Below are 14,746 nucleotides of genomic sequence, written 5' to 3'. Positions count from 1 at the left end.
GGGCAAAATACATATGAAGAGACTTAAGCCTATAACAAATCAATAGTATTTTGATTGCAAAACATCTTAATTCCACAACCTAAATAAGCAGATATCAGACTACATTCAACATGACCTAAGCATAAACTCCGCATGATTCATTAATAGGAATCAATAGAGCATGTGTTTGAAGACAGTGCTGATCTAGAGTGGAAACAAGTATTGCCAGCTGAAGAGCCTTCAGTAGTGTTAATATTCTCTTGACACAACAACCGAGTACAAAGCTCCAGTAGTAGCTATAACAAGAGTTATACATACAGTAGTGCTCCAAAATAGTCTGTTATTTACTGCCACTTAGAATTCTTGCAGAATAAGTTATTTGAAACAAATGTCAGAGGACATTTGTGGAAAAGTATACTGAGTGAGACTGAAGCCTCTGAGAACCAAACATCACAACAGTAGTTGACACAGGCTGCTCATCAGGAGAAACCACACAGAATCACAGAATTGTCATGGTTGGAAAAGACTTCTAATATCACTGAGTTCTACCATCAACCCAGAAAAAAACCCATCATGCCCACTACAGCATGGCCAGATTCATGTTGATATGTCCATAACATGAAAGCAGGGAGAAAATATTTGTAAATAATTAGCTGATGTCCTCTATTCTGTATATAGCATGTATAAAGACAGAAGTCGCCACACTTGAACTCCTAAGTGGGACACACGCATGGTGAACAGATGCTTTTGGTATATGGTACCCAACTTTACACATCTCATTAATTCTTAATGCTCTTGATTTTAATTTTAATTTCAAAAAGTATTGCAAGAAATAATGTCAGTCCAACTGAGCTTGAAAATCTGATTTAAAAACTTCCCATAAGAATCAGTCTGAAATTTTGCCCATGGTCAGATGACTTGCATTCTATCAACAACACTAACAAGCTAAAATGGGTAATTGTGAATCAAACACCAAATTAAGCAAATATGGGAACTTACAATATGTTTTTAAAGTACCTTTTGTATCATCAAAAAAGGTTGCACTTTAATCCGCAGCTCCTACCTCATCTATTACTAATGAAAGATTCACTAAATTATCTTCAGAAAGGTCAAAATGCTCATTAGGTAATTCTCTTCAGTGATAAATCAGAGATGTGGAACAAATTATTAGATCAGCTTTTTCTAGAGTTCAGTTACCCCTCTCTTATTTTTAAAAAAGAAACATAAGAAAACTCAAAACAAGAGCTGAATTTTTATCATTAAATATTTTTCTAATTTAATTGAAAATTATATTGAAAGGTTTGAGTCTATATTAATTACCTTTTAGTTAAATGTAGATACATTTTCACATCAACCATTACTATCTGCCTATTTGCAACTATCCAGTAAATGGATATAAAATAATTTAAGATACACTTTTCAAGTTAATAGCATGGTACTATTCTAAACTATACAGATTTAAATAAAATGCATCTTTCTAAAGTACACAGATACAAAACACAATATTAAAGAACAAGCAAAAATATGAAGTATTTCAAATGACAAAATAGTATTTCCCTGTTCAATCAGACTCCAAAATGAAGAATATACCAAGAATTTACAAATACAGTGATCCATCTACTTTCCTGAAACACAATCAACAAAAAACTTGTAATACCTCAGCAGAATGCAACATTCCAATTCTTATTTGCAACAGTACTGTAAATATAAATCTTGTCATATATATTGAAGATGCATACTATTGGGCAAAAATGAATCTCCTTGAATTCCAAAACTGCCAGATACTCATAGTAAACATTATAAACACTTTTATCTTAATTACAACAGTATTTAATACAGATGCTAATTATAACAAAACTGTCAGTAAAATGGCTCGGAAGAGAAAGCAAGTTCTTATACTGATAACCAGCTCACCTTAAGGATCAAAACTCAATTATTTATGCCCACTGAAAAATTGCTTCAAGCTATAGAGGTGTTGTACATTTAGCTAATGTGCTTCTGATGAAAGGCAGTGTGAACAACACTTCCTAAGAAACTTCAACACATAGCATGGGATTCAATGTTCAGTCATGTTACAAAAAACCCACACATACCTGAAGCTTGAAGTCGAACCATAACGTGGCCTGGGCTCTGTAGTCCTACCCTCACCTGTCATCAGCTGAGAATTTTCTCAAGTAATCATTTTTCAATTCCTCCAGGTACAGTAAGGTGTCCAGGTATTAACTGAGCTGATAATGAAAGATTGATTAATTTATTGTTTTGTTTCATTAAAAATGCAGGATACATATTCTGAAGATATTCAAACAGGCTTCACAGGTTTAGACTTTTATGGAACTATAGTTTACATACAAATTTCTACAACAATTTTATTGAACCAATTAGTGTTTTTCCTGACACCTGAGACAAGCCACAAATTTAGAAGATTCATGACACGCTTGTAAATTTGTTTTCTTCTTGGAGTTGTGTTGGTTAATCCCTACTTTGGACTGTGTGGAACGAAAAGTGAGTATTTAGCGAATATATTCCTGGACTGGTTTTAGAATCATAATATCATTTACATAGGAAAGATAACTAGGCCAACTGTGAACCTACTGTTGCCAGCTCCTACTCTAAACAATGTCTATAAGTACCACATCTACACAACACCTCCAGAAACAGTGACTCCACCACCTCCCTGAGTAGCCTGTTCCAGTGCCTGACAATCTTTTTTGTGAAGAAATTTTCCTAATGATCAATCTAAACCTCCCCTGGTGCAACTTGAGGCCATTTCCTCTTGTCCTATGGCTTGTAACTTGAGCAAGCAGACTACATCTTACTACAACCCCATTTCAGGTAGCTGTAGAGACAGCTAAGATGTCTTTTCTCCAGGCTAAGCAATCCCAGTTACTTCAAATGCCCCTCATAAGACTTGTGATCCAGACCCCTTGCCAGCTTGGTGTCCCTTCTCTGAACAATGTCCTTGTAGTTGGGGGAATGGCTCAAAACTGAACACAGTACACAAGTTATGGCCTCACCGGTGCTGAGTAAAGGACAATAATCACTGTCCTAGTCCTGCTGGCCACACTATTTATGATAAAAAACAGGATATTCTTGGCCTTCCTTGCCACCTGGGCACATTGCTGGCTTAAGTTCAGCCAGCTGTCAATCAATGCCCCCAAGTCCCTTTCTGCCAGGCAGCTTTCCATCCACTCCTCCCCAAGCCTGTAGTGTCACTTGTGGTTGTTGTGATCCAAGTGCAGGACCTGGCACTCAGCCTTTTGAACCTTATACAATTGGCCCATTCACCCAGCCTGTCCAGATTACTCTGTAGGGTTTTCAGGGGCCTTCACAACTTCAGGCAGATCAACACTCCCACCTGACTTGGTGTCATCTGATCCCCTGGTCCAGATCGTTGATAATGATATTAAAGAGAACTGGCCCCAAACCTGAACCCTGAGGAACACCACCTGTTGCATTAACTAAATATACTTAGTTTCATTAACTAATGAATCTTCTAAGCAAAGATATCCATCTTAATCTGAAAACACACTGTCCTCAGTGATTTATAATCACTTCTTGATTGCATATCACCACTAAGGAGTTATGATTCTTAATGAAGAAAATGTAATAGCCCAAAAGGCCAGTCACAGAGGAAAATACCTCATTCAGTACTGAATATGTTGAGAATATGTCTTTTTTTTAAAATATTTTTTTGTATGTATGAAATATTTTATTTAAGCTGTATGTAGGTTGGAGCACTGACTCAGAAATCTTATTACTGCAGCTGTACCAAGAAAGAAGTGACATGTTTACCCCATGCCCAGGATGAGGACAACCCATAGACCAAATTCCTGTGATTCAAGACCCAAGGTTTGAGTAGCATTGCTGTGTAACTTTGGCCAAGCTGACTGAAAAAAAAAAAAGGAAAAAATGCTGTCAAGTTCTGAGAAATTACCCTAACTAAAGATAAGATTGTGAAATAATCAAGGATTCCAAGAAAAAGTGAGAAGTCCTAAAAAACGTGCAGGAAATTGAAGGAAACTCAGCAAGGCTGAGAACCAAGGTGTGACCAGGAACATATGCCTGGAAAATAACTGCTGTTTCAACATAATTTTTCTGTATTCCTTTTTCTATACAGTAGAATATTCCCAAACAAAAGATAACTAATAAAAGAATTCTATGGGAGCTCTGTCTGTGACAAGGAATAAGAGCATTTTAAAAGGATTGCATGTCAACCTGCTATTTAACCTCTGAATCTATGTGGACAAAATAGGGTAAAATGTAATGAACTTTTAAAATGCAGTAGAAACTCTGCATGCCTCAAAATGTGTAGAATTCTTTCATAGATGCTCTGTGTAGTCTGAAACATAAAACTCAAAGCAAGGCATAGACTCCTGATATTGTATCACCAGCTCAGTACAGAAGCAGTTTTATGAACAGAACATCGAGTGCTAGCATGTCACAGGTGTGCCAAATAAATGATCTCTGAGTAGATTTTAAAATGTTGGATTAGAAATGCTAAACATGAAAATAGACAGGCAAACATTCTTGATGGGGCAGGTTGCACTAAATCCTCATATTTGCCATAGCTACTTATGTGTTTTCTAAGCCAAATGTGAGGTGTCTCTGGTGTAATAGAACTTCCCTCAGTACCTCACACTTCTATAACTTAAATTGATTCTCTCCCCACATTCTGTTAAAATGGACGTCTTGAGGCCTCAGAATTCAGTCATTAATGGCTGGTACTGTCAGTCACTGATAGCAAATATCTCCTAGGTGGATGGAAAAATATGATATGATTTCATTAGAACCAGTCAAGAAAAGAATAGAATTGGGTTTAATTGTTCTGAGGCTTCCTAGTTATCTATTGGAGAAGAAAACAGAGACCAAAGCTATGCACTGATTATGTAGCACATGTATTTCAATATATTTCCTGATATCCTCTTTTACTGACCTTTTAATCTGTATGCCTGAGGTTGCTCTCCCTTGGAAATCAAAACATCAGGGAAAATACTGTATCCATACAGAGTCAGGACGCAACTCCAGTTTTCAAAAATTGCTCTACCATTAGTAACACTCCCTGGCCTCACAGGTGTGAGAGAGAAATACGAACTGCTTCAGGCTAGGATATGTTCCACAGTGCTTATTCAGCTTAACTTTGATGATCTAAATTCTCCTAAACCTAGATGCCTTGAATAGCTTAAGCATTACATGTAACAGCCAGACACCTCCCCTTATATCTTTTGGAAGCTGATGAAAGATTTGCAGGAAAAAAAAAACCAACCTAAAAATACCTTTCTACCAGGCTAAAAATTCAAGGATGGCACAATGTATGAAGTAATGAGCTTCAACATGTATAAGAAAAACTTGAGAGCTACATTTGATCAGATAAAGAGACTATCCAGTCCTGTATGTTTCCCCAGTAACACCTAACCAAGAATGACAGGGGAAGAACATGAGTAAGGAGGGACACCTAATGTTTCTGGTGAAAATTTTCTGTCTCCAACTGTTTTCATTTTAATAAATTCTTACAGACCAAAAGTAGTCTTACTCATTTAGCAAGTCTTTGTGGATTACTTTTGCATGTATTTGTATAGTCTGACCAGTAATCTTCATTAATCTTCTATTTTCTGCTATGTGAAGCTCTGACTAGTTTATTTTGAGTCTCACTGCTTGTATTGGAAGGGACTGTGAACAGCTAATCCCTATTTCCTAATGCCACTTGTGATTTTATAGATTTTTATCTTGTCCTCTGTAATACTAAGTCATCCCTTGTATAGTCCTTTCCTATTCAGTCTTTCCTCATATAGAAGACATTCTTTACCTGTCATCATGTATCTTTGTCAGCTTTCTCTGAACATTTCCAGCTCAGTTATTCTCTTTTAGAAGTGAAGGAATCAGGATAAGGAGAATTACCATACTTTCGCATTCAAGGTATGTGCAAACTAGGAATTCTACAGTGTATTGATAATGTTATCTGGTTTTTTCTTTGTAAAGCCCTAGTAAGTCATAATATTTGATTTTCTTTTGTTGACTACTACTGTGCATTAAGCTGACACTTTCGTATCTTTTTATTCTTTACCATAAAGATCTTGCTTCTGAGTAGTAATAGTCAGCTCAGAGATTTAAATGTCACTCACACGTAAAATTAGGATTGCTCTTCCCTGTGTGTATCACAATTACACACGCTGAATTTCATCTTCCATTTACTGCCCAGCCACTCAATATTATAAGGTGTCGACAATTTTTCATGGTCAGCATTTGTCCTTAGCCTCCTCAATAAATTCATACCATCAGCAAATTTTGTCACTTTATTGCTCACCTCTTTACCTGACTATTTATGAATGTGTTCCACCACAAACCCCTTTGGGACTCTGATAGTGATTTTCATCAGCTATGAGATTTGCCTTTTATTCCTTTCTGGTATATAAAAAATATTAAATTAATCAAATTAATATAGAGGAAGAATAGTAACAATATCTTTTTGAGAGAAATATTTAAATAAGCCTAAAGAACATGCTTATGTTTCTAATAGAAGTATTATTATTACTTCTATGGGTGTGATAAAAGCTGCTGAAGGTTTATTTAAAGTCATGAGTTCACAGTTGTAGAAAAACTTCTGAAATACATATCAACACAAAAATTCCATGTTGTTTCAATACTGAAAACATCAAAAGTCTCTATTATAGTTAGATTTAAGCAATCTGATCTATTTCAGATGAGTACTGTTATGTATGAGGGCTCTTTGTAAGAAGATAAACTTAATGTCTCATAAACAAACAAGGTTGCCATGAACCGTGATGTTTACAAAGGATTACAGTAAATTAACTGTTTAATTGAATGTATTTTCCTCATTGAGTGAAACAACCATTAGGTAATTTTTTTCTAATTGTGTTAGTTTCTGCTTCTGGTTCACAGCCCTTTCTTGGGCTGATGATAGCTGACAGTAATGAATAATTTTGTTGTTCTGTGAGAACAGAAGATTATTTCACTTTTACACTGTCTTCATATTAAGTGTGTGAAGTAAAATGGGTATCTTTCTTTCAACCTCAAAGTTAGAAAACTACCTAATAAAAAATTTCAGAAGAATATATTTCATTAATTTTGAAGAGCTAGGAATGCTTACTCTCAGAGATCAGTTGAAGACATTTTCTTATTTTATAGAATATCCAGATTTTTTTTTCCTTCAGTTTCCACTGGGATGAAATCAAGAGCTCTTTAAAAATTTCCCTAAAGAGTGGTAGCAGAGGGGAGTACAACACTCTGTACAACTTGTTCTGTTCCTTCTGTCACAGTCCTGATGAAACAGAAAGTCAAACCTTTTCTCTTTGCACTGGAGGAACAAAACTGCTTTTTTTACTCACATCTTAAGTATCTTATACAGAATAAGTAATTACCTTAACCAGTGGGTAGTTGACTAGCTGGAAGGTAAAAAAAAAAAATAAATCTTTTTATTTCTCCCATTTAAAAGACTTACACTCAGAAAACTTAATTAGTGAGATTTGATATATTTAATTACTTACATATTAATTAAACCAAACATTTTTACTTCATTGTCCAGAGACATCAGAGAAATAATACCAAAGTTCTCTCTTCCTATGCTTATTTAATTAGCATACAAGGGAAGGGAAGGGCTTGTCTGTTACACCCTAGGAATTCTCCCTGTGGTTGCCATCTTTGAAGAGTCTCGCTGACCTTTCTTTCTTGCCTTGACCAGAAATGTTCTCTAAAGTTCTGTTCCTAAAAATTGTGTATATGATGCACAAAATTTTTTTCGTAATTGACCATATTTAATGAGAGTGTAAGAATATTTCAGACCAGCTCTCCTTTCTTTTTTACCTGTTCCAAGTACTACAGATTTCATTCTGAGCAGCTTCACATGTCTCTGTGGAAAAAAGAAAGAAGGTAATATCCATTTATAAAACCTCTGCCACCATTCCTTCTTCACAAAAGCCAGCTAAAGCAGCTACTGCAAACCATTAGGTAAACCCTGCTTCTGAATCAAAACCCAGATGAGCATTTCAATAGTCAGACTGCAAGTGTAGACACAAATAATTTTTGAAGTAGTTATTCTTAACAGTTTGTGTTGTATTAATATGTGATTTACTTGTTTGTATTTCAATTTTTTGTTGTTGAAAATTGAATGTTTTTAGTGCATATGTCAATATATGATGCTCTTTTATAAACGGTGATCTCTGTAATATTCTTTCTACTCCTACTGATTGTGTTACCTCCCACATTGCTGATGGAGTTGATATACAATTCATTATACTGAGAGTTTTCTGGAACATAATGTTCTAAATAAATAAGCTAAGTCAATAGCTCATGCCACTGCTGTAAATGCACTGTTAAAAGTGAACTAGTTCCCTGATTCAATGTACAATATAGAACAAATGAAAAATTATTAAAATTATACATTGCCTAGAGCAATGCCTATTACTTGTGCACCATATGACAATGAAATCTTGTTTAAAATTTGAGGGGTTTAATGAAATACATTAGCAATACAGCTGTAAGCTCTTCTCTGTACTATTTCTGCTGTTCTCCTTTCCCTTTCTGTTTCTCCTTTCCTTATTGAAATTTAAATACTGATTTAAAAAAACAAAAACAAAAAAAAAACCCAAAACAAAACAGCAGATATTTCTCATCCTATGAAAAAAATCAGAAGAAAAGAAAAAAAACAACCCATGAACATGACTATTTCCATAATGTTCCTTGTTTATCAGACTGCCCATATCTCAACTCTTCTCCAGGTGATTGCACACAGAAAAAAAAAACAACCTTTTCCTCATGTGGTTCTCTTTCTTCTTATTTGTTTTTCAGATCCCAAAGCCTTTTAACTGAAATATTCCTATATGATTATTTTTTCATGTGATATGGTGATTAATTTTTAAATAATTGTTGCAGAGACCATGCACCACTCTCTTACTTTAAGCTCAAGTAATGTGTATACTCCGAAAATAAGAGATATTTCAGTGTCTTGTGCTATGTATAGACAAAGGCAAACATAAAATGTTGAAAATGTCCAAATACTGCTGAGAAATCATATCTAGGTAAATTTAAAAACTGCTCAATGCAAGACAAAAAGAAACAGTAAGAACAGTCAAATATCTGTAATAAATGCAACATGTTATTAGCCTACCCTAGAATTTTTCAGACTTACCTTCTGAAAAAATTCGTAACTTATTTTAAATTTCTCTTTCATTTGGTCCAATTGTGTAAAAATTCTAATTTTCTGCATATGGCAGTTTCAGGTACAGAGTGAAATGAAGGTTTTTTGTATTTCTACTGTAGAAGAAGAAAAGAGATGTTCTCATTTCATGCAAAAATGTTCTAGAAAGTCACACTAAAATGTACGCATAAACGCACACACACAGAAATATAATATATATATACACACCTGTGTAGATTCTATATTCCTTTAGTCTCTGCTTATGATTCAGCTTCTCTTTTATTCTTCATCACCAAGGGGAGGCTCAGCTATAGGAGGTAAATACTGCATTCTTTTCTGATTCTTTCTGTGTGGATGTCAATTCTAGCCCTCCAAAACAGCTAAGTTGTCTCTCTCAAATATAAAAAGGTTCCTTTTTTTCAAAATAGTTTTCCTTCTTTTTCCTTATTTAATTTCCCTCATCTATGAGGGTAAGAATCATGCCTAAAGTTCTCTCTTTGGCAGTTTCTGATCCTCATTACTGGCATTAGATTTATTCTTCTCCATTGATATGACCTCAGCTGGGAGCTGTCAGTACTGTAAATACAGCAAGCTTGTCTGAGGTGGATTTTGTATTCTATTCAAAGTATCTGTAACTTCACATTGTTGGCTCCAATCAGGATAAGAATACAGGTTGAGACAACATGTTTGAAGGGCATTTAAGTTACAAAATAGCATACAGATAAATATTAGTTGTTTTAAAGACCACAGTAAAAGTTAATAAAGTTGAGATACTGAAATCCCTTAGAAAGCAGGTTATTCTCTATGCCTTTCTATTGATGCCAATAATCCTGAAGAAAAATATAGATTCTCTGGGGTTTTTTTGGGGGGGAGTAAGCAATACATTTTCTGTTACGTCTTCCCAGCACTTAAGACAAAGAATAATACTTTCTCTGTACGGCCTTTGTTTCCATCTTACCATTGCATCATTTTACTGGACATTGTTCAAAATATCAAATGCTATGCCTTGTTCCTTGATAGTCTCTGCTTTTGAACCTGCTGTGGATATTAATAATGCTAATGTAGAATCATAGAATGCCAGGTGTGAACGCACCGCAAGGAACATCTGGTCTAACTTGGCAAAATCATGGTCTAAACAAGATGGCCCAGCACCCTGTCTAGCTGAACATTAAAAGGGTTCAGCATTATATAATCACTCAGAAAAATGGATCTTAGAAAAACTATCTTCTAAAAGTAATTTAAGATCACAGTATTTTAAAATAATTTTCAAGTGCATTTTTACTGATGTTTTCTGTTGTATGCTATGTATATTTGTGATTAAAAATCAGTTCTTATCATTCTGGTTTCTAAAACCAGTTTTTTAACAATACAAAATGTATTTATTATCATAGTACAATTTTTTCTATTGTAGGTACCTAGCTTTGCAAAATCTTACATCTGTCATCCTTACAATGTAGGCAAGTTTATTGTAATTCTACCAATTTTCATGTATGCAATCCATAGAAAATGACCTGCAGAGTATACTTAAAAATCTCTTGTTGTGTGGTATGTTATCATATGTACATATAGCTATTTGTTTTTTCTCATCTACTTTCTGAGCACTCTCTGAAAATGTCACCATGTTTTATGGAAGAGAAATTATCCCAAGTAAAATTTCTGCAGAGGTATTTTTATATAATAATAAACAAAACATATCTGTGATTACTTTATGAACTGAAAAAATTAAAACACAAATTATCATCAGTTCATATTTGGTAAGCAAGTGAACAGCCACTAGCAGTGACAAAACATCAGACTTATTACCCAGGTTATGTACAACCAAATCACATATGAAGTAATACTTAATCCTTAATCAATGAGCCATAAAATTGCTAGGCTGCCTCCAAACTATCTTAGTCTGCAGTAGTCTTACTACCTCCCCTTTTTCTTCTTTCCCCTTTTCAGTCAAGTACACTTCTGATTCACTGATCAGTCCCTTGGTATTCCTCATAACCTTCTGTATTTCCCTACTCATCATGCACATAATTTTCATTATTTCACTATCATAGTAACTAGACCATAAATAGAAACATTTCTCTGGAAACATTTCTTCAAAATACATGGAGTTCTCTTCATACAAATGCAAGCTTCTATCTCAAAAACCCTTTCTGCTTCCATCTCTAGTCTTCTCCAACTCAAACACACCTACATGTAGCTACAGACAGAGGAGAGCATAATAAAATACTGCTCCCAAGAGTGCAAAGAATGTTATGAGCTTTCTTTTTTCTGAACACAGAGGGACATTTGCACTTCCATCTTAGACTGTTTTCTCCTAGTCACTTGCTTTCTATAAGCCTAAACTATCTGAGGAAACATTACAAAAATACATGCAAAGAGCATTATGACAGTTTCTGTAACCATCTATTGTGAGATCAAGAAACAGATAAGAAAGAGAAGAATTATCTTTTAAAATTACATGGTTGAAAAGAAGGTGACTTTGGCTCCAAACATAATCATACCACAATTTTTAACTCATGTGTGCTAAGTGTATGTGACTGGAAAGACTCTATTAGATACTCTGAATAGATGCATGTGTCCATGTCGGGAAAAACTCAGCTGTAGCAGCCAAGCTAAGTCTACCTGAGTGTTTAAGGTCATACTAAAAGTTTAAGTTGTACCTTGTAAGATCTATAGTAAGATCTATACTGAGCTGAATTATACATAGAAACGTAGCTGAATTTCAGTGTCTGAAAGCATTCATGCCTTTATTAAGGTCTGTTATGCCATGGATTTGAAATTTGCTCATGATATGCAAATTCTCAGGATTTGGGTTTTAATTACTAGAGTCAAACTTGGAAATGTAGGTGACTTTTTTTTTCAGTTCAATAGTTGAACAGGGCACAAAGAAAGAATAATTTGTATTGAATCAGACAATATTCTGAACTGTTGATAAAGGGAAAAAACAATAAAAATGTAACAGTCGGTTAAGCCCAGAACAATGTTGTATGCTCCTGTGGTTTATTTATCTTTCTCCTTTAGTCTTAATACCAGTCACATTTTTGTTGTTTAAAGAGAGTTCCTTTCAAAAGGAAACAGTGGTCTGTTTAATTTCCAGATGCCTAAGATTTTATCACATGCTACATAGTACATTTTTCTGTCAAAAAAACAGAACAGACTATTACAGTTGAAGGAATGCCTATGTTTCAGAATACACCATCCTCTATCTTTTTAGTCCAGATAACATAATGCCTGGAATGGATCTAATTTTGAGATGCTAAGATGTTTTTCAACATTCTTCAACTTAATTTACAGATATTTTACTATATATTGGCACATGAAAACATGAACATGAAAAATGACAAAAAAATAATAAAAAAAAAAATTCCTTGACTCACAGAATCTCATTCTCTTTACAAAAAAAAAAAAGCCCAAACACAAACAAACAAACAAAAAAAAATCCCAAAATCCCTCAGCTATCTCCAAAGCAGGCAAAAGCATGCAGTCCCTGCTTGTTTCCAAAGCAGGTTACACTTCCAGTTTATCATGCTGTCTCCACCATCCCCTCTCTACTCCAAATAACCCTTGAGTGTCTTCCCATATTGTTGCAGTACTGGTTCATCAGGACTGCAGTCGTGCTAGGGATCACAACACAGCTAAGTTTTTTAGTATGTTTTTTAAGACTAGCTGAATAAAAAATAAAGAAGTTTCTGGCTGCAGAGGTCTTTTCAGCTTTTCAAGTGAAATTTTTCCTACAAATATTTTCTTGCGACATTTAGGGCACTTGTTGAAATCTCTAGATCTTCTACATTAAACAGAGAATTAGGGATATATGTGCTGGACACCAACTCTCAGACTGTTGCATGATGCATTTATTTTTGGATGAAAGATTTATTTAAATAGAGAACAAACAGGTTGTTGTATCCCATATACTGAATCCTACAAAGGTACAAGAGCCTGTTTGTTTGCACTTCATTCTTTCTTCTCTAGGTTTCATACTGAAAGGAAATAGACTCATTTCATGCCCTACAATGTGTAAAAAGGTATTTGGCATTTGGGATGTAACAATGCCTTAGCTTCTACAAACAGTTCTTTATAGAGAATATATGAGAAGTTGCCCATGAATTTCCCATTTCCTTCATGGAATCAACCTCCCAAGACTGGGCATTTTCTTGCCTTCCTCTCATAATTTACCTAGTATTTGAGATTGAAATGACAACACTGCACAATTACAATACCAGTAGCTTTCTGTAGCAATCTCTCTAAGATATTTGGAGTAAAAGCTTTTGGCTTGGTTCCTCTTCAAAGTGAAATCAATGCTCAGCTTTCCAAATTATTAAGGAAGCTAAATTCTTGTGTGTATATATTAACTTTTATCTAATTAAGATTATCTAATTGTCCAAAATGACCCCATTACCTCACCGACTTCTATTTGGAAAAAACTCTAACAGTGATTTATCTTAATAGTGTGAATCTATCATAATCTTAATTATAGGTGGGATCACTTCTCGTAATACATTGGATGAGAATGGGTTGACAGATTACTGAAAAATAGGATTTTTACTATCAGTTGACACTACTTAGGCAAAGACCTTGGTCCGAGGCTTAAACCTTATAATAAGCTGTTTGTCACAAAAACTAGATTAATATCTCAGTATTAATAACCAGCATATGTTTCATATTTTCTGATTTGTTAAATAATATTGCAAAATTCTAAAAGAGAGGTTCATTGAGCTTCCTTTAAGGTTTTTTTTATTAGGCAAAATATTGAAATATTTAATATCAACATCAAAATTTCATTCTATTTCTAAAAAGAAGACAGCATAGCAGCATTGCATTACTCATTGTTCTAATAAAATGAAACTTTATGGATATTCACAAGTCAAGCAGCAGTTCAGGATAATTTGAATGGATAAAACCTGTGCAACTGTGGAGACATATTTCTGCTGGCCCAGACATTGTGCTGTTGGTAAATGAAGGTTTTGGATGAGAACAAACACTATTCCCTCCTTCAGTGGCACTTTATACTGCATTTTTATGTTATTTTTATTTCTTCTTTATATTATAACACTAGTAAGTAAAACTATGAGATGTTTATGACAGTGTAGTCAAGGTTCCTCTGAATTTTGCTACTGATCTTTTTACAACTACATTAGTTGCAATCACAGGTAGTCAGCCTAGACATGTTATTTTTATATCACCCAAGGAAAGATCAAAATAATTAACATCTGCTCATAGCTATTATTAGTGAGGTGTTATTAGGTTCAGAAGAACCACTACTGGTATCCCCCAAGGTAGCAACATCCTTACTAGGCAAGAGGTTTGCTTTCTGATAGTCTCCTAGTGGAGACACTTTAGGACTGTTCTGAGGCACTTCCAGAAGAAAGATTTTAATGGCTTTACTCTGCTCTTCAAAGAAGCCTGCTTACTAGTTAAATATGCAGCAGGAAGGAGGCCAGAAAAAGTTCAGGATTAGAATGCTTCTAGGTGAATTAATAAATAAATACACAGCTATTAAAACCACAAATTTTCCTGAAGGAAGTCATCTGCAACAGAAAGCTATGGACACAGGAACTCACAAGATCATGCACAAAATACTAAGTTTTCTAGGTTCACTTGTAATATCTCAGGTATGATAGA

The sequence above is a fragment of the Heliangelus exortis genome, chromosome 1, assembly GCF_036169615.1.
Source record: "Heliangelus exortis chromosome 1, bHelExo1.hap1, whole genome shotgun sequence".
In the NCBI taxonomy this organism is placed as follows: domain Eukaryota; kingdom Metazoa; phylum Chordata; class Aves; order Apodiformes; family Trochilidae; genus Heliangelus; species Heliangelus exortis.
The sequence above is the reverse complement of the archived record's forward strand: the minus strand, read 5'-3'. Positions refer to the sequence as shown.